A 21,086-nucleotide genomic window follows, 5' to 3' on the forward strand; every position below is an offset into this window, starting at 1 on the left:
CTAGATTTGATTTCAATCTTAAATTTTTTAAGGATTCTGTTGTGACCTAACATAAGATCAATCCTGCAAAATGTTCTGTCAGAACTTGAGAAGAAAGAGCATTTAAAGCTGTTGAATGGAATGTGCTGAATGCATCTGTTAGGTCCATTTGGTCTATAGTGTTATACAGATTCTCTGTGTCCTTTATTAACTCTCTTCTGGATGATCTATCCACTGTTGAAAGTGGGGTATTAAAGCCCCCTACTATTATTGTATTGCTGTCTATTTTCCCCCTATAGTTCTGTTAATACTTGCTTTAAATATTTAGGTACTCCAACGTTGAGTGCATATATATTTACAATCATTATATGATTTATAGTTTTTAAACAGCCTTATTTGGAAAACTAAAATATTGACAATGAACTGTGCACCGATCACTATTTTCGTCTTTCTCATTGTTGCTACTGGTTCATTAAAGGCCCAAGTCTGAGACCCACTGACTAAATACACATTTGTTACCATCCTGATAAATGCTAGATGCCGTGTTCCAAGCTGGTATATCAAGTTAGGAGACAGGACCTGCCCCTGCAGTTCAGCTCTGTGAGGGCCATGCAGGCCATATTTTTATTTATTTTTCTCCTCTACAGGATGCCTTACAGATGGTAGGTGATAAAGAAGCTTCTTTTGAATGGGTGAACAAGTGGAACTGGGTCATGTTCACACATTTATCTGATGACCAGTGGTTGTCATTTAACTAATCTAATCAACTAAAGTTTCTTAAACAGTTACCGGTATAGGCCTATGAGACAGAAAAAAAAAAAAAGAGATGGGGAAGGGAAGAATCATCCTCCTCATCAACTCATGGACTTAGGCAAGTCATTTAATGTCATCTAAGAAAATGTACTGAACTTATACCTCTCAAAATGTCACCTTTGAGAGTTAAGACGTAAATGGAAAAATTGGAGCAACTCTCAGTGCTAGACCCCTTCTTGTCTTCTCTTTCCACTTTGAGTTCAAGAGAAACTCCATCCCTCAACACACACACACACACAGACACACAGACACACAGACACACACACACACACACACACACACACACACACACACACCAGTATTTAAAGAAACTATAGAGACCATGGCAGACAGATAATATTTATTAATTTTGAGTTGGTCAAACTGTTCCAGCCTCTCATTGTATAGTGTGGGCAGCCATATGCCATGTTCTACTAGAAGACTTGGAGCCTTAGTTCAAATTGCCTAAAGGAACTCTCTTGCATTTGTTAAGAGGATTTATTTACTTATTTTAGAGAGAGAGAAAGAGAGAGAGAGTGTGTGTGTGTGTGTGTATACACAGCAGGGGAGGGGCAGAGAGAGAGGAAGAAAGAGAATCCCAAGCAGACTTCAAGCCCAGGCAGAGCTCAATGCAGGGCTGGATCTCCTGACCCTGAGATCACAACCTGAGCTGAAACCAAGAATTAGATTCTTAACTGATTGTGCCACCCACGTGATCCAGGAAATCTCTTGCATTTAAATTTGGGTAAGACTGTCTTTACATATAAAGCCTTTTACTGCATTGATTAGAATAAGACCGGTTACATAAATATCATTAAATAAAAGAGTCAAAATTTCTTTAGGCCTAAAATGTGTTCTCCTCATTCTTTGATAAACTCCTGCTTATCTTGAAAATTTACCATAAGAAAATATTTGTAATGATTTGAGGCAAAACACTCGTATTCAAATACAAAGTGTTCTTACACATCAACAAGAAATCCCAGAGAATGAGCAAAATATGAACAGTGAATTCAACAGAAGAAAAAAAAAAAAAAAGACACAATAGGGCGCCTGGGTGGCTCAGTTGGTTAAACGACTGCCTTCAACTCAGGTCATGATCCTGGAATCCTGGGACAGAGTCCCACATCAGGCTCCCAGCTCCTCAGGAAGTATGCGTCTCCCTCTGACCTTCTCCCCTCTCATGCTCTCTCTCACTGTGTCTCTCTCAAATAAATAAATAAAATCTTTAAAAAAAAAGACACAATAAATGTATGAAACACCAAAATAATTTATAAAGCAATATGTTTTTGAAATACTAGTCACCAGACAAAAGTAATAGAGAAACTATCACCAATTTTTTAAGAGTTTATTTATTTATTTGACAGACAGAGATCACAAGTAGGCAGAGAAGCAGGCAGGGGGGCGGGGTGGGAAGCAAGCGACCTACCGAGCAGAGATCCTGATGCGGGGCTCAATCCCAGGACCCTGAGATCATGGCCTTAGCCAAAGGCAGAGGCTTAACCCACTGAACCACCCAGCCACCACACTATTACCAATTTTTGTCCTTCATGCTGACAATATTAATAAACAAATGTTGGCAAGGATACATGCTCATGTATGGTTGCTAGGAGTTGGCAGGAAATTTTGTACTCAGGTGTATATTGAACTGGAAATCTCACTCCTAGAAATTTATTCTGAAAACTCCGTCATGGGTGCAAAAAAGATTTCTTAGTAACAGTGGAACACTGGAAATAGTTTCAGTGACCACCTAGTAGGTAAGTGATTATCTAAACCTTGGTTTAGCTGTGTTAGGATTCTAGAAGGCCCTTGCAAATGCCTGGGATGGAAAACCTTCCAAGATATGTCAAGTGGGAAAAAACAAAAACAAAAAAAGTTAGTACTTCTGGAGGGCAGTGGGGGTGGGGCAGAGGAGAAGGAGAAGGAATTGGGAGCCAAGGTATGATGAAAGAAGCTTCTCACACATTTGTTAGTCTGGTTGTTTTAAATCTTTCAAAAAATACAGTAATTTCAAGTATTTTGCAATTTAAACATTTTTTTAAAAGTCACTTTAGTTCAGTGTAATGAATCAAAAAGCTACATTATTTTCTTAATGATTTATAGTAGTTCTTTATAAATTCTGGATAGTAATAATTGACTGCATACATTAAATTCTTCCAATCTGGCACTTCTTCTTGGTTTATGATGTCCTTTCTTATCCAAAAAAATGTGTTATCTCTATGTCATCGGTATGATAGTCTTCTAAGGTTTCTGGTTATGTACATATCAAGATTATAAAAATATCATCCAGAGGGGCACCTGTGTGGCTCAGTGGGTTAAAGCCTCTACCTTTGGCTCGAGTCAAGATCTCGGGGTCCTGGGATCAAGCCCCTCATCGGGCTCTCTGCTTGGTAGGTAGCCTGCTTCCTCCTCTCTCTCTGCCTGCCTCTCTGCTACTTGCGATCTCTGTCTGTAAAATAAATAAATAAAATCTTTAAAAAATATATATCATCCAGAAATATTATTCTAATTGTTTTGTTTTTCATGGTTTCAAATGCATGTACCTCTTTGGCACACCTAAAATGGTTTTCTCTCCTTTCCTTCTTGTTTTTTTAAATATTATTTATCTAATTTTTTTAAATATTATTTATTTAAATATTATTTATCTATTTATTTTGAGAGAGACAGACAGTGCACACATGCACGGAGTGCACACACACAAGCATGCACAAGTTGGCGGGTGAAGGGCCAGAAGGAGAAGGAGAGAGACAGTCCTGAGCAGACTCCATGCTCAACCTGGAACCTGTCCGAGGCAATCCCAGGACCCTGAGATCATGACCTGAGCCAAAACCAAGAGTTGGACACTTAACCAACTGAGCCACCCAGGTGCCCCAATGTTTTCCTTTTCTGTCCAGTAGGGCTTTACTTTGAACCTTTTTTCTAAAAGTGAATTGATCATCCAACATTTCTTAAATGCTTTTCTTTTCCCACTAATGTAAGATGTAAATGTGATCATAGATTATCAGATCCACAGAGGTCTTCTTCTGTATTTTCTTTTCCACTGATTCGTTTTTCTATCACTTGGTGAATACCACAGAGTTTTAATTATTGTAAGCTTGCAGTCTGTACTGCAATAAAATTTCCCTTAGTGTCCTTGTTTTCCAAACTTTCTTGACTGTCTTTACAGAGGAGTCAGGTTATGAAGTGCCACTATCATACTGCAATTTTTATTTGAATCATTTTTAACTTATAGATATATTTAGGACAATTTATACCTTTATGATATTGAATTTTTCAAACATTCACCTCCACTCACCATTTAATTAGGTATTCTTTTATGTTTTGTGGTTAATTTTCATTCAATTATTTTGTCCACACAGGCATTTCTTATTTCTAATTACTGTTATTTCTAGGTAAATTATGGTTTTTATTACTGTCATGAAAGACATGTTTTCTTTCTATTCTATTCCCTAGTCAATTATTCTTGTCTTAAAGAAGCATATTGCTTTTACAATATTGATCCTGTATCTGGTCAGCATCCTATGAATTGTGTGATTATAAGTTTGTCTATTCTTTTCTTAAAACTTCTAGATAAATAATCAGTGTCTATAAATTATGATCCTCTCCCTTTTTCCATTTTAACATTTATTTCTCTCGTGTCTTTCTCACTTTGATACATTATCCGGAATCTCTAATAACGTGCTAAATAACAGCAATGAGAGTCAGTTGCCCTGTTTTATTCTGTGAGTTTTGGTAGGAGTGATTCTAACATTCTAGAAGTAAGCATGATCTGGACTATACATTTCTGGTACATTCCATATTTCAGATGGAAGCTTTTTTTTTTTTTTCCCTAGCTAAGCTTCTATATAAGCTAACAAACGAATTGTTGTCATCATTTGCTTGTTTTTCAGTTAAATCATTACTGATCTTTCTACAAATGCATCATAATGCATTAGTTCAAAGTGCAAGCTTGAGAGTCCCAAATCTGCATATCCCATGTCACTCCATCACTTAATTTCCCTGTGCCTTATTTTTTTTTTTATCTGAAAAGAGGGAGAAACAATAGGATCTACTCCATTAGGTTATTTTAAAAATTAAATGAGTTCATGAATGTTAAAAAGCTTAAAGTCGTGCCTAGTACATAGCACTCAATAAGAGTTATTGTTTATTGTTATTATTACTGTTATAGAAATACTCATTTGACTTTCATCTTTGTTTTATATTGTATTGTATTGACACATTTCTTGATGTTGCACCGTCTTAACATTTCTTTTTCTTTTTTTTTTTTCTTTAAGATATTATTTATTTATTTGGCAGGCAGAGATCACAAGTAGGCAGAGAGGCAGGCAGAGAAAGAGGAGGAAGCAGGCTCCCTGCTGAGCAGAGAGCCTGATGTGGGGCTCCATCCCAGGACCCTGAGATCTTGACCTGAGTCGAAGGCAGAGGCTTTAAACCACTGGGCCACCCAGGCACCACCATCTTAACATTTCTGAGATACACCCTGTTTGGTCATGATCCATTTATCCCATTGCTGGATCGAATTCACTAGTATGTGCATCTGTTTATGATACATATTTTGGTCTACAGTTTTCTTCGTGAATGGATGAGTTTGTGTGCGTGTGTGCATGTGATCTTATATAACTTTATTTTCAAGATTATACTACTATCATGTAATGAGTTAGAAAGGTGTCCATATCTTTCCATACCTTAGACATTTTCTATCATATAGATGCTTATATAAAGTCTCTATAACATTGATCTTCAAAGTCTGGAGTCACTTTTAGGAACAGGGCACTAGCAAGGGTTTAGAATCTTCTAAATTTAGAAGAATCTTTTCTCAACAGTTATTGGCATATTCATACTTTTCTTTTCTTGACAGAAACGTGATATTCAGTGTTTTTCTAGAAAACAGTTTTTCTATGATTTCTATATTTTGCATGGAGTACAGAGTATTCTCATATCATTCTTTTAAAGTCATCCCTGCTCCTATAGAATTTTTATTTTTTTATTTTTAGTACTGTTTATTTTTTCATTTCATTTTATTTATTTATTCTTAAATTCTTGGTGGGACACGCCAGAAGTTTGTCTATTTTCTGTCTGTTGAAACCAGTCTTTGATGTATTCTCGTCCATTTTATTTCTTAATTTAATCTATATATGTTCAAATGTTCCTGTTGTTCATAGTTCCTCATTCCCCAATCATTCGTGATTGCTGAACTTGCATGCCATGTGTATGACTTGAGTTCCCACTAAAGGTGTATTGTTTTTAAAGAAATGTAAGAGGAACTGGAGACTCTGTTTACTCACAATTTGGTAAAGAAGCAGATTTTGAGGGTGCCTGGGTGGCTCAGTGGGTTAAAGCCTCAGCCTTCAGCTTGGGTCATGGTCCCAGGGTCCTGGGATCGAGCCCCGCTTCGGGCTCTCTGCTCAGCAGGGAGCCTGCTTCCCTCCTCTCTCTCTGCCTGCCTCTCTGCCTACTTGTGATCTCTGTCAAATAAATACACAAAATAAAAAAAAAAAGAAGCAGATTTTGAAAAGGAAGAATGAAAGAAAACAAGAAAGCCTGCGAGCAGGGAGTAAAGGAAAAAAGGAAAAGCAGGGGAAGAAGGAAGGAAGGAAAGAAGGAAGGAAGGAAGGTTAGTGTGAAATAGAGAAGGATTCACTAGTAATGCGTACAAGCTACTGTGAAATGACAAATCTCTAACTGAGGGACAATAAGAATTGCCCTGCTTACTTCAGAGTATTGTTATAAGAAACAAATGGATTAATGTATGAGAAAGCATTTGGGAAAGCTGTACAGAAAGATTAAGTACAATAGGTCAGGGAGGGAGGATAAATCCTAGATTTCCACATGCAGTCAGGAATGATGCCATTCTCGACGCCGGCTTCATCTCTAATTGTGTCATGTACTTTTTAAAAAATGTCATCCAGGAAATTCGTACTTACTTTGTGCCTAGTGTTTCACCTGGATTGCTCTTCCTCTATTGAACGCTGTGCTCTGAAATAATTTTCTCTACTCTGAAATACTGAATATGGCTTTTTGTAGCACAATTGCTAAACTACCTATTTTCTAAAGGGATCCTCTTCAAGCCAACTCCCATGTAGGTTGTGCTCAGTCTTCTGTTCCTGACGGTACCACTAAGGAATAACCAATTGTCACACAGTAGCATCAGCCTATGGGGCCATGAATCTCACCCACAGGAACAGAATCTCCTGTGTGGTTGGCCCAAAGCCCCCATCATTTCACTTCTGACCCAGGCACACTGAAGAACATCCACGTCTCTGCCTCCATTCCCAACTCTTTCCCTCATATGAAGACACATGATTTGATAGTTACCATACTGGACACAGGGCTATAGATGTTGGGTAACATATTCAGAGGGCTGACCAATCAAAGTCTCCAAGATATCAAAACAAATTCTTCTTTTTGGTCTGTAATCTGATTTCCTGTGAATGTCTTAGGGACATTCAGTTGCTTTGTACCTTCATTCCCTTTGGAAGTATCAGTTCCTTGATGTGGTTTGCAATTGTTCTAAGATTCAAATATCAGAAGTATAGAAGAGGTATAGCCAATGTTCACACTCATCTTCTTTGAAAGGTCCACCTTCTTCTTTGTTTCCCTGTCTCAATTATGTGGTTCCAGAAGGTGCTGTGGGTAAAATGAACCACTACCCCCGCCAGAGCCTTCTAAACTCTGATCCAAGCTGAGCTGCACAGAGCACCTCACTTTCTTGCCCAATCAACAAGTTCAAGGAGGCTGTAGTAGGCAGATCTCTGGCCTCCCAAATACGCTCACATCTTGATAACCAGAGCCTGCCTGTGTCGTCTATTACACAACAAAGGGCAATTAAGGTGCCAGATGGAATTAAGATTGCTAGTTAGCTGACCTTCCAGTAGAATACCCTGGATTATCTGCATGGTCCCAATCCAATCACTAGGAACTTACGTGTGGAAGAGAGAGGCAGAGAGGCCAGAGCGATGATTTATGGGAACTCAATCCACCATTGCCACTCTGGGAGGAAGGAGGAAAGCCTGTGATCTCTAGAAGCTAGAAAAGGCCAGGAAAAAAAAGGGGGGGTTTTCCCCCTAGAATCTGCAGAAAAGGCCATCAACTCTGCCAATACCTTGAACTCGGTGACCCAGCAAGACCCATTTCAGGCTTCTGACCTCCAGAACTGTAAGATATTAATTTTATATTGTTTAAGACATTAAATTATAGCAGCAATGGGAAACTAGTACAAGATCGTTTATGCAAATAGATTTTTAAGACATAGCGAGTGGGTAACTTACAAGGCCAGGGAAGTGTGAGCCTAGAAATGCTGAGAGATGCTATGAGAAAACTGGTTTGCAAGAATGAGATGAGAAGGGCGGAGATGAAGAATGGAAAATCCTCCCCGTGTCTGGGTTCTTCGGGACAACATGCTCCCCTTCCCTACAGGCTACTTTGAACTGGAATATTCTGCCCCTTTCAATTTGTCACTTGAAAAGTCATGAGGAGGGGCGCCTGGGTGGCTCAGTCAGTTAAGCCTTTGACTCAGGTCAGAATCCCAGGCTCCAGGGATGAAGCCCTCCTCCGTTCTTTTCTCTGAATTGGCATCTGTACATTTTGTCCCTAAGCCTCAAGGAGAGATGAGGTCTCTGAGCCATCAAGGAATCCCTGGCTTCTTCTCCCAAGGGAGTCGTTGCTGCTCCGGGTGGCTTTCTGCGTAGAGGACACCTGGTGTGAAGACCACAAGGTTTGCTTGCACTGTGTATCTGTCTGAACTGATGGTCAGCCTTGTGCAGCCTCACCGGGCCCCACTGGTGCTCCCGAGTCAGCCCCATGGAGTCACCCACACTGGGACCAGCTCTTCTGAGTCACTGTCATATGCTTCACCCGTCCCAGGTCTGAGCGGGGCATCTGACGGACTATGCTTTGAAGTCCTGTTGCCTCCTGGTGCCAGTGCGCCCCATGCCAGGCTGGCTGTTCCTCACTCAGTTACCTTTGTCTGCCCTGTCCAGAGGCCAGTGGGCTCTTCTCTAGATCGGGTCCATTCCGGGTGTAACTGAAGGAAGCTTGGGTAAAGTAAACTATGCCTTCCTCCTAAACCGGGCTGTCAATCCAGGTTCATTGCTATGTGGCAGCCCCCACAGAGGGCACATATGCAGACTCCGAACTGACCCCTTACCAGGTCCCAAACACTGAGCTGGGCAAGAGGAGCTCTGTCCTCGATGTGCCCGTGCTTTACCAAATAAATGCCCTCCTTTGGCTAAAACTTAGAGGAAGGAAGATTGAGCAATCCATGTGTTTCTGACCTTTATCCTATTTTTCCTCCCTTGCCTCGAAGGGTCAGGCTGGTCTTTTACTTCTCTGATGCCCTTTCCTCCTGCGTCGTCCTGATGGCAGCCTCCAGGCTAGATTGTCACCTCGAGAGGGGTGGGCTCAGGAAGAGAATGGGACTAGCAGCCTTTTAAAAATGTTTCACCAGCTCTGCACACGTACAGTAGATTTTCCTTTTACATTCAAAGAAGAGATTGCATTCACTTCTATTTGCACACAGGATTGGGAAAGACAGTGATCCTTCTCCACGAAAATAGCCATAACGTGAACCACTTAGCATTGCTGTCAAGAGTTCTCTCGCGTTGCTAATGCGAGACCAGGGTGCGAGTCGTGATTACGAAGCAGTCACAACAAAGCAATTAGAGCATATTACACTTTTCTAATGTGGAAAGTCCGAGGGGTCTTTTAATTTGCATCTTGACTCGCAGTCCCACGGAGGGGTCAGGAATATGGGAAGCTGGTTCTCTGGGCAAGAATTGTTTCCCAAATGTCACCGGAACGTGAAAGGGAAGAGCACGTTAATCTGGGCAGTGAAATTTTTAAAAGGGAGCTACATAGGAAGTAGAAAAAGAAAATGCATTGGCGGTTAGTCAAGTGTTGGGAATACCATGGCCTGGTATTGAGGCGTCCAACAGTCACTGACTTATTGACAGATGAGTAAGCAAAGAAGAACTAAGAAACAGTCTGACTCATGTGCCCACATTGCCTGGGCAGCCAGAGATCCTAGAACATGTATTGTTGGCAATTTCCAGGGAACAGGATCTAAAGCTTAGGAGGAGAAAATAAAAAGCTCTAAGGTCCACCTTTGTGTGAACAGACATTAAAAATTGCAACACATGTTCTTCCTTCTCAATTTTTGTTTCCGCTCTCTCTTGCCCTTTTCTTCCATTTGGGGGATAAAATCAATAATAGCAGTTTGATTGTTGACATGGCACGTATATCTCTAAATTTTGGGATTCTTCCAGTTCTGCTTGTTTTTTTACTCATGAAAATGTTTTACTGAAGACCTTCTGGGCTTCTCTGACGCTACTGCAGAGTAAGCCTGCTGCTAACAGCTCTTTACCCTTGGTGTCTGAACCAAGGGCTTACTCTAAGGAGCCCTTCACCTGTGCCTTAGATCTCATCGGGTGCAAGTTGGATTTCACTTGGTGATGTCCATTTTCTCAGCACAGAGCAAAAGCAGTTTACTGGAGATGCGCTTCGTGCAAAAATGTCATTTAAATGGTTCTGTGAAGGGGAGATGACACTCCAGGGCACACTGGGCATCTGTGGATGACAGTCTTCTGGTGCCTTTATGGAGTCCGAAATGTCTGGCCCAAAACCCACAAAGCAGTTGCCTGAGACATGCAATCAAATGGGACTCGGCAAGGGAGAGTCAGTATCCCAGCTCCCAAACATGGTAGAGTGGTGAGGACATCAGGGGGCTTAGTAATGTAGATCTGGAGTTATATCCCTACTCTACCAGTTTTTAGATCTTGAGCAAGCCATTTACTCCCTGGGACCTGAGTTTTCTCATCTGAAAAATGGAGAGATTAATCTCATACTGTCAGGATTAAATGAGATAATATATGCAAATCATAGAGCTGGCAATTTTTATGCTGTGAAATTAGCAACTCTGCTACTTATTATTTGCATGAGCTGGAAAATTCTTCTTTGCTCCTCCAGCAAGGCTTATCTACTTAGCAAATAAAAATTCAGAATGTCCAGTTAACCTTGAATTTCAAAAAAAATCAATTTTTTAAGATGAAAATTGTCCCATAAAATATTTGGGATATAACATGCTAAAAAGGTATTCATTGTTGGTTTGAACTTGAAATTTAACCGGGCATCCCGGGTTTTATCTGGAAACCCTGGCATTGATCCCCTTTGTCTGATGAATACATTTTGGTTTACCCTATCTTATACCAGTGAGCAATTGTGAGCATGATAGGAAAGAAATATACTTGCAAAATTTTTGTAAATTGTAACGTGTGGTTCAGATGGGAGGGGATGCTCTTATTATTAGTCTGGAGAGTATACTCAACGTCATCTGTTCTGAGCAGGCTGAGGGAGGAACAGAGAAAGGAGATACTGTTAAGTTATAGACCGGTTAACCTGTTCACCTCTTCTGAGGGGCCAAGAACCAAAGAGTTACTCGCAACAGAGTGCTTTCCCTCTTTACTATGCATGTGTGGATTTCACTCTGGGTATTTTTTGGTGTTTGGGGAGAGGAGGAAGAAGAAATACAAGAGGCCGATTGTGAAGGGGACTGCTAACCTTTATACAGGGAGGGTTATTCCTTTTTAAATTAAATTTCTAGACATGTAATTTGCCTTTCCCTATGTATTAGGTTTTTTCATCAGGTCCTATAGTGGCAAATCAATGCTTTTTTTCAGGGACAATCACAGGAGGGGCCATTTTGGTGCACACTCACGCCAAAGCTGCGTTTCAAGCATAAATGCACCTGCAACGGAGAATTACAAGTGAAAAGCCAAGGTTCTGAAAAAGCTCCAGGAAATTTTCACTCTCCCATGGCAAATGCCTCCGGGAAACGGAAGTACTCAAATACTGTCCTTTTCAACGAACATGAAGTATTTTCCATCTCTTCTCACCACCCAGCACTAGATACCAGAGCAAAACGGGTTCCCTTCTCCCCGCACCCCCAGAACTCAGGCGATTTCTCCTGAGAAAATAAATGAGAGAATGTGAATTTCGTCTCTACGATGCTCCATTTACCAGCCCCTAATCCTAGTAAAACGAATAATCCATGATGCCAAAAACTTAGTCAGACCGGTGACTTGGCCGAATGCCGTGAACAGGGGGTCTCAGCCGTGCAACTGAATTTTTATTTGTCAGACAGTTTTGCTTGCTTCCCACAGACGCTGCTTCGGAGATGGGATATACATAGACTCAGTAACTCAAACAACCGACTTGGCAATTTCCTTCGAGATAGAGAGACATAAATCTCTGGGGACCCTTGGCCTCTGACTCTGGAATGCAGAAGCCTTGGGTGAAGAGAAACAGATGCTGAGCACCGGCTCGAAGGCAGACCGACACCCAGCAAGTCCCACCCCTGCGTGAAATTGGCAATTTCCCAACACGGGAGTCTGATTTTCAGCCTGCAGGCGGGCAGACAGGACAACGCGCTCGGTGCGTAGACACTCAGGGCATCGCGTTTTATGGACACAAATTGAAGATAAGATCTAGTGATGGAGTCTCCGACCACAGCTTGAAACCAGCCCGTCAATGTCAGGTTCTGTTAAGTACCTGATGCTGGCACTTTGTAGCAGTTCCTGTGGATAAAGGTTCTGGCGGGGGTCAATGTCTCAAGTGAAGTTCAGGCTCTTCATTTGCCAAAAATGAAGAAGATCGGAAGTGAGCTGCGAGATTCTCAGACTAATATTTAGATAATTGCAATTTATCTCATCTTAAGGATCAAGTTGATTGAACCTGAGCCGAGTTTGAGCTCGATTGTGTTTACAAGGAGCGAGATGTTTAAAGAAAGAAGAAAAGCGAGAGCTGGGATTTCCTGCTGACCTTGGAACCAAGAATGACCAATCCCGGGAACAATAATAGGGAGAATAAACAATCATGAATATTGCAAATGCTCCATCTCCAGTGCTGAGAAAAATTAATTTCCTATTTGAGTCCCAGTCACATAAATACTCCTAATGACGTATTTAAATCCCGACTCGGCTCAATCCTAAGCGCGCGCAGTACCTGAGCCAACAGCACGAGTCTTGCATTTAATCGGTTACTGTAATAAACATATAAAATGTGTGTGTGTGTGTGTGTGTGTGTGTGTTTTCATGAGAGGACAGAGCAGTGGCTACATAAAAGGACATCAAATGACACATCCTCCATCTCCCAGCAAATAAAAAAGCCATCAGCTCATAACAAGGCGGTGATAAAAGGTGCTGAGGCCAGTAAGATTAAGACTTTGTAATAAGGTTCGGGCGCCAAAACTGACAGCCATTTTCTTTTATATTTATCATGTCCTCACATTGGGGTGAGAAGCCATGGCTCTGTCCCATTGCTGGCTAGAATTTATAGCAGCTCCATTATTAGGAGATTGCAGTGAAATGGGGTAGAGGTATGGTTTTCTGAGAACGTTACGATAGCCTCCTACATTATACACTTGACAGGTTTGTCAGCTCTTAGTAACAAGCCTTGTAAAGTACTTTAATATCATTAGCACTATTTTCTTAATGTGTCTGCTCTCCTCACAGCCTGAAAATATCATATATCATAGGCTGGAGGGTAGCATGAACTCCTATCTCCCCTCTTCTGGCTTCTTAAATGTGATTTTATAGTCACACGTAGAGTTGATATTTTAATCAAAATAATGCAGCCATTTTCCTTTATTGATTATCAAGTAAATATGTATAAATATGTAGTTAGGGGTGGGCAACCCTTTTAGAGGATATTGGAAGCACATAATGAATGGGCTTCCGGGAGTGATCTTGCTGCCGGCTTCCTTCAGTGATGCTCTGTGCCAGGAGGTGGTTCCCTTCAGCTCTCCTGGCCCAAAAGTCTGGAGTCCATGTGCAGGAAAGAGGAGCACAGGCCAGAAGCGGAATTCTGGAAGCATGTTCCGGTAGGCAAGGCCTACGTCAGAGGCCTTTGAAATTTCTGCACAGACACGTCTTCTTTTACTGTAAGCTATCATATATTACAATATGTTCTGTGGTTCATGGAGCATTTCAAGAAGGGCCAACATTGATTTCAAAATACAGTATTCCTGCAAGGCTTTTTCTTCCTTTCAGCAAAGAGCATACTGGCTTACGTAGCTGTATCTGCAATGCTGATAGAGACTCCACAACACAACAGAGTTTGATAAGTGTTTTAAACTTCAGAAATAAACAGGTATTGCTTTGTGAGTGTAGTAAAATTATAAACTTGGCTTAGATCTCCTGTTGAAATAGAACACGTATGTTCGTAGGGGCTGGATTCATTTCATTCTTAACATTATAAATAGTCTCATAGATGACCTTGATGAGAACATTTTAAATATTGTCAGCAATAGCATTAAATCTATACCAAAAGTAAGGATGGACACACACACAAAATTCATGGGAATTTTATTATCTTCAGTAAAAGTCACTCAAATTGCTCTGTGACTCAAAAGAAGGTTAGAGTCAAAAATAATGTTCCTTTTGGTACTAGAACTCAGAACAAAACATCAGCCACAGGAAGGCAGGATCAATATCAAGGTATCTACTGTACACTGCCCCAGAGGTGTATTCAACTAGTTACTCCATGTATGTGTTGAACTCCCACCACCACTATCTCAAGTGAGAAGCCAAAGGTCTATGGAGTGCCTTCTTTTCAGTCACAATCACTGCACCTAGCTCTGGATGTAGAACAGAGTAGGGAATCAACAAACACTGGTTGGAAGAGTGAGTAAACACATCTCTAATTTCCTCCATCTTACATTGGAATTTCGGTTCCTACTTGCCAATGACCACCAAAACAGGTTACTTGCAAGCAAGAAACACACGCCAGACAAGAGGCACTATGGCATCTCAGTCAGAGATTAGTTCAATTCATGCTTTTCTTCATGAACTTGCATATATGCTTCCGCATTAAAGTGGACAATTTGCAGATCATCTCAAGGCAATAGCACTATATAATGACAAATACATACCACTAGGCAAGCCACACTCTCTATTGGCAAATTCTTTGATCTTGCCTAAATTACTATCCTTAACCATTCAAAAATGTAACTTTGAAAATAAACAACCCAAGGAGAATTTAGACCTTTATCTCATCCCCACATATGGTCTTTCTGTTCCTTGGTTGTACAAAAATTCCAAGATGTAGTTCACAAAGTGCAACTGTCAGGTTAAATTTTGTCAATTTAATGGCTTTGTTGCAGTTTGTTTAAAAATGCCCTCTTAAATTCTGTATTCCCATTGCATTTGCCTAATTTAAGTGAGAAGATGATGATTCATACTTTAGACCATCTCTCCTCCCACCTGAACAAGAAGACAGGGCAGGGTCAAACCCATATTTTTGTCTATTTTATAGTCAATACAATAATTGCTGCTGATGGATTAATTATATAGTAACTACGGCTGATTTTTCTTAGAAAGGAAATGATTAAATCGTGTATTTTTCAGTGGGGTCTGGTCACCACATGAGGACCTAACCTAACCTTTTTTTAAGTACTTTATGTCTCTTCTTCTGAAGGAAAACCATTAATTTGATGTAAGGAGAAACTGTCCTTTGAAAATGCTATCGCTCACACAATCTAGTTAACATAAATACATTTTTAATATCTCTCGATATGTAACTTCCTCATCAGTCACATGGCTGGTCATAAAATCATGTAGTCTATTTATTGCTAGAAATCATTAAGAATTAGACTTATTTAAGTCTGTAAATTTACCAAGCTTACAACATTTGATCCCATTGAGAAAATATCTTTTGATGAAGTCTTTCTGGGTAAAACATCAGAGTAATTGGTCAAAATCATTGACTGAGGATTTATGGACATTCTCGGGTCTAAACAGCTGTGTAACTTTTCTACACGGTTGAGCTGACATTGGAAGACGACAGGACAATGTGTAGAGTTAAGAGGAAATTTAGAATCACCTGGCTGGTCTTCCTTAATCAAAATTTAACTCTTCTTTGACATACGCCCTGGGCAAGAGATGTGTTATGCCTTCTTCTCCCTCCACACCCAAATGAGACAGCCAGGGAGAAAAGATGGGGTGCTTATCAGTCCTTTGTATATCTCATGGTAGAATTCCTCTACTCACCTCCGATTTTGAGGTTCCAGAGTCTATATGGCATTTTAAATGGTCAGATAGTTTTGGACAAAATCCTGGATGAGACCTTGACTCTGTTTTTAGTGCTTCATGGAAAACACCAGTGTTGAATTAATTAGCTAAGAAGACTTCAGTTAAATGTTACTATATTTATGAGACTCTGGGATAACTGATTGTAAAATCAAAATGTCACCTTGGTGATTTGTTGTCCCAAAATTGAATCGATGAATATGCTCATTATTTTGATTTGGTGAGAACATAGGACAATGGGAGTTTTAGCCACAGCTTAATGGAGAATAAATTGAGGTGATCATCTTAGACAATAGTTTGGCATTATCAGGTAACTTGGCAATGTGTGTACTTTTCAACACAGTAATTTGGTTAGTAGATGTACACCTGTAGGAATTCTTATAAATGTGCCCAGCACTGTTCAAAATAGTCTAAAATTGGAAATAACCCGAACAGACATCAGTGGTAGAATGAAAAAGAATTGATGGCATGTTTGTACAATGGAAATTACAGGCTGGAAGAAAGGAATGAATAGCTATGTGTATGGCCATACAAATCACAAAAACTTAATGTTGAATAAAAGCACAAGATCATGAAAGATAAATACATATGCCTCCATTTCCATAAAAATTTTAAAAAGCAACCTAAATTTCATACCAATTAGAGAATCATGTTAATGTGAAAAAAATCTAAAAAAAAAAAAAGAAAAGAGAGAATTAGTAACACAGAATCCTGGGGAGTGACGAGTTGGTGGGTTGGGGCATTGGAATGTGTTGGGATGGGTCAAGAGATTTCTTAATACACTGGTAAGTGATACACTATCTCTCAACCTTAGAAGATAGATATGAACGTTGTATTTTTTTATTTTTTAAGATTTTATTCATTTATATGGCAGACAGAAATCACAAGCAGGCAGAGAGGCAGAGAGAGAAGAGGAAGCAAGCTCCCCACTGAGCAGAGAGCCCGATGCGGGGCTCGATCCCAGGATGCTGGAATCATGACCTGGGCTGAAGGCAGCGGCTTTAAACCACTGAGCCACCCAGGCGCCCCGAGGGTTGTATTTTTTTTAAATAAAATGCACATGTATAATTTATCCATCTTTTGAATATACGTTTTAAAATTAAAAAAAAACAAAACAATAGATTTAAAAAAAGTAACAATAGGGGCGCCTGGGTGGCTCAGTGGATTAAAGCCTTGGCCTTAGGCTCAGGTCATGATCCCAGGGTCCTGGGATCCAGCCCTGCATCGGGCTCTCTGCTCAGCAGGAAGCCTGCTTCCTCCTCTCTCTCTCTGCCTACTTGTGATCTCTGTCAAATAAGTAAATAAAATCTTTTTTTAAAAAAAAAAAGTAACAATAGCTAGAGAAGAGGTAGAGGTGATTCCGAAGACACAGTTCTGTTCCTTTCTTTTTTTCACTTAAAAAAAAAATACCTCTGACACAACCATGGAGTGGTTTCTGGTATAGGCAAAAATAGGTGCCCCTCTAAGTTGTGCATTTTACTTCAAAAATAGAAATGTGTTTCTGTAGTAGGTCAGATTTAAATCAAAACTAGACAGAGACTATTTAATATACATGAAAATTATATGAGATCTCCTGTGTTCTATCTAATACTTTTTATATACCCTTAAGAGGTAACAATATGTATGAAGATTATGATTTCAAATCAATTATTCAGACATTGAAGTTAACCAAATGCAGTCCATTAAAATGCCCATTGTTTTATGTTCCTGTCTCCTTTTAAGACAATTTTTAAAGACTAAATCAGGCACTTAAGGCACTCTTGTTCCATTTTCCCCAGATGTGTTCATGATGTAACTTTAAAGTCATCATTGTTGCCTAATTTGAAAAGATTCTGATAAATCATCTTCTTGCATTTCAAACTAGGGGGCACCATTTGAATCATTTTTTACCTTCGTCTGATTTTCCAAAAGCAAATGGAACAAGGTGACAGATACTCCATAATGCTTGCTGAGCAATTCAACGAGCACAATGAAAGAAGGCACACAACGCAAACCAAGTCTTTTTATCGTCTTTCAACAACCCTATAGGGTTCATACTGTTATTAATTGCCCCCTTCTTTTTTTTTTTTTAAGATTTTATTTCTTTATTGGACAGAGAGAGAGATCACAAGTAGGCAGAGAGGCAGGCAGAGAGAAAGAGAGGGGGAAGCAGGCTCCCTGCTGAGCAGAGAGCCCTACTCGGGGCTGGATTCCAGGACCCTGGGATCATGACCTGAGCCGAAGGCGGAGGCTTAACCCACTGAGCCACCAGGGACCCCTAATTGTCTCCTTATAGCAGAGAAGAAAAATGATACCCAGGGAATATAAAGACTTGCCCAAATACGTGGCTACACTCAGGTATGAACTATGGTGCTTTGTTCTCTCCACCACTCTAGTCAACCAACCTTCCTCTGCGTGAATAAGCAAAGAGTTTATTATGATAATTATGCAGATGTTACACATGTGTACAGGCAAAAGTCGGTCTTCACAATATGTAGTATAGTTCATGTACATCATTAAATTATTTTGCAAATTCTCATTATGAGTAACATTTACTATTGGTAAATTATGTCCACATCAGGCACATAATATTGCTATCTCCTTAAGTTAAAGACATCAAAGCGTTCTTAATAGACACTGTAAAATATTTCCTTTAAAACAGCTTTTCTTTTTTTTTTCTTTCCAGCTCTCACTTTCTGAGTGAGATTGACATTTCTAGGAGATGATTGTCATGTGCTTATTTCCATTTCTCAGCGCCCTTCCTGATCACACCGGGCTGGTAATTAGTAAGATAACAATTGCTATTGGATAATGCAACATTTCAACTGTCATCTTGCTGGATTGGGGAAAAAAGTTATTCTGTAAAATGAGAGCCCAGCGGTGCGATTGTATTGACTTTTATGTCATGTTTGTTTCAGTTTACTAGTCAAAACGAGTTTCACAGCTCCTCCTGGTCCAGAAGGTTCCGTTTGCTTTATGAAAATGAAGCTGTCTTGTTTTCTGGTTCATAAATCATTGTCAAGTGGAGCTAGATAACAGAAACAAGTTCAGATTCCAGAATGATTATCCTTAGAGATGATGTATTAAATATACAGAATACAACTCGATTTTCATAAGCTATGTTGACTTTGCAGAACTAAGGCTTCAGGGGGAAATTATCTCGTAAGAGGAGGTGCGAGGGAGCCCGCAAACTCTGACCAAGTGGGGATGACAGGTGGGGTCAGAGAAAAGAGAGCATACACACATATAAAGACCTGTGGTTTTTCTCCCATTTCCTCCACATTATTTACCTGCTGGTGCTCTTGAAACATATGGATGTCCTTTATCTTATTAACAATATAGGAATCATCTTTATGAAAGATGAGATTTCCTCTTTCTTGTCTTATCTGCCATTTTTCTTTTGTCCTCTTCTTGAATATTCTGATATCTTGTAAAATCTTTTCCCTGCCTCTTTATATCTTTAACCTCTTTCCCCCTGAAACGAGGCTGGTTTGAGTTTCATCTCTGGGGCCCCACAGCCTTTACAGAAGAGATGTTTTGATGCCTTGCCAGAGCCAAATCAGGGGCCATGGGAGCGAAGTCTGAAGAAAAATGACCGTGGAACCCAAAAGAGTCACAGGGATGTCCTGAGATTAGAACCGTCCCCGTGGCAACTCACCGAACAGGTTTCTTGTATATATCTTGTCCAGAATGTGCTGATCCTGACTTTTCCTCTAAATGAAGAGTTCAGACCTCCAAGCAAAGTCAAGTGTGTTCCACTGAGAAAGAGAAAGGTTTCTTCTGTGTAAAATGTGTTTGCCTCCCACCTGACTGCTTGGTTCCTATTGGAGCTTCAAATCTCATTTCAGACATCCCTCCTCAGCAAACCACCCCCACCTAGCTCCCAGCTACCATCTGAGGTCCTGTTTCCCTGGGCTTTCACACTATTCACCGTTCCCTCTTCCTACCTACAGCTGGACTAATCAAGAATTCATTGCATGATCAGTTTTTGTAATATTTCTCTTACTTGGTGAGGGGAAGTTTCACAGGGCTAGATGGTCATGTCTGATCACTGGGTTGTGTTCAGGCCCATAACACATGGTAGGTTTGCATTAAGTATTTAGAAGCAGAACATAAAGAAAAAAAAAACACATATACCGAAACCATTCAAAATTCTGAGCAAAACTTGGTCTAGCAGGGCATTTGGATAGAGATTCAAGATGTAGTCAAGATTTAATTCTGTTTCTATTAGGTTTTCTTGCTCAGACTGGAAGTCAGGCTTCTCCAAAGAGCAAAATAACAGAAAATGTATTGATACTGGCATGTATTTCCTGTATTGTGAAAAAGGACTTTCTCTGCTTTCCAAGAAAAGTCTTTGATTTTTCTTAAGATAAGAAAATCAGCTGGGAAAGGAGAGTAGGTCAGCAACCAAACCCATAAATAACTCAAGCCTCCAATTTGGGGTTCAGGAAATCGTAATCATCTATCATCTGGCTTATCTGATGGGTTAATTATTTATTTACGTAGCTAGCATTTTCACTCACTTGCTGAGAAGGAAGGCAAAGTGAGGAATGGGAAATTCATTGAAACACTTTGATAAATACATAAGCCAACATGAGATCTTCACCTAGGTCTGTTCTCAACAGCACCTCAACCTGTCACTGCACTCTGTGAAAAAACAAAACAAAATGAAAAAATTAAAAAAACAAAAAGCAAAAAAACCCCACAAAAAACAAAAACAAACAAACAAACAAAAAAACCCCAAAAAACACCTCCCTCAAAACAAAACAAAACATATTAACAAACAAAAAAACCCCCAAAACACAGCCTTCTATAAGCTGAGGGCAAAATGTCTACACGAACTTTGGGTTTTCTGAGACACATGAGATTTCTAGGCAGCTGGTTAACTCATGGAGAATTTGCATCTTTTATAAATACATAGACATTTGTAAATATTATTTTGTTTTAGACGCCATCCCTGTGATGCCTTGCTCTTTAGGAAGAGAGAGTTTCTATGGAACAATCAATAGAGAAACCCTGCATGGTTTATTTTCTATTATGTATACCTTACAGGTCATTGAGTCAAGTACTGTGGCAGGATTTCTAAAAGGCTGGTGATTTTTAGGAAAGATCATCAATAACATATGTAGCCGAGCAAGCTAAAATAATTACAATCAAATTTCATGCTTCAGGGCATAAACTGATTTCCTCCAAGGGTCAGGAAGGAATTACGCTGCCTTCACCAATGTGTGCTTGCATCGGGTAAATGGCCCACCTATT

The sequence above is a fragment of the Meles meles genome, chromosome 6 (genome assembly GCF_922984935.1).
Source record: "Meles meles chromosome 6, mMelMel3.1 paternal haplotype, whole genome shotgun sequence".
NCBI lineage: Eukaryota > Metazoa > Chordata > Mammalia > Carnivora > Mustelidae > Meles > Meles meles.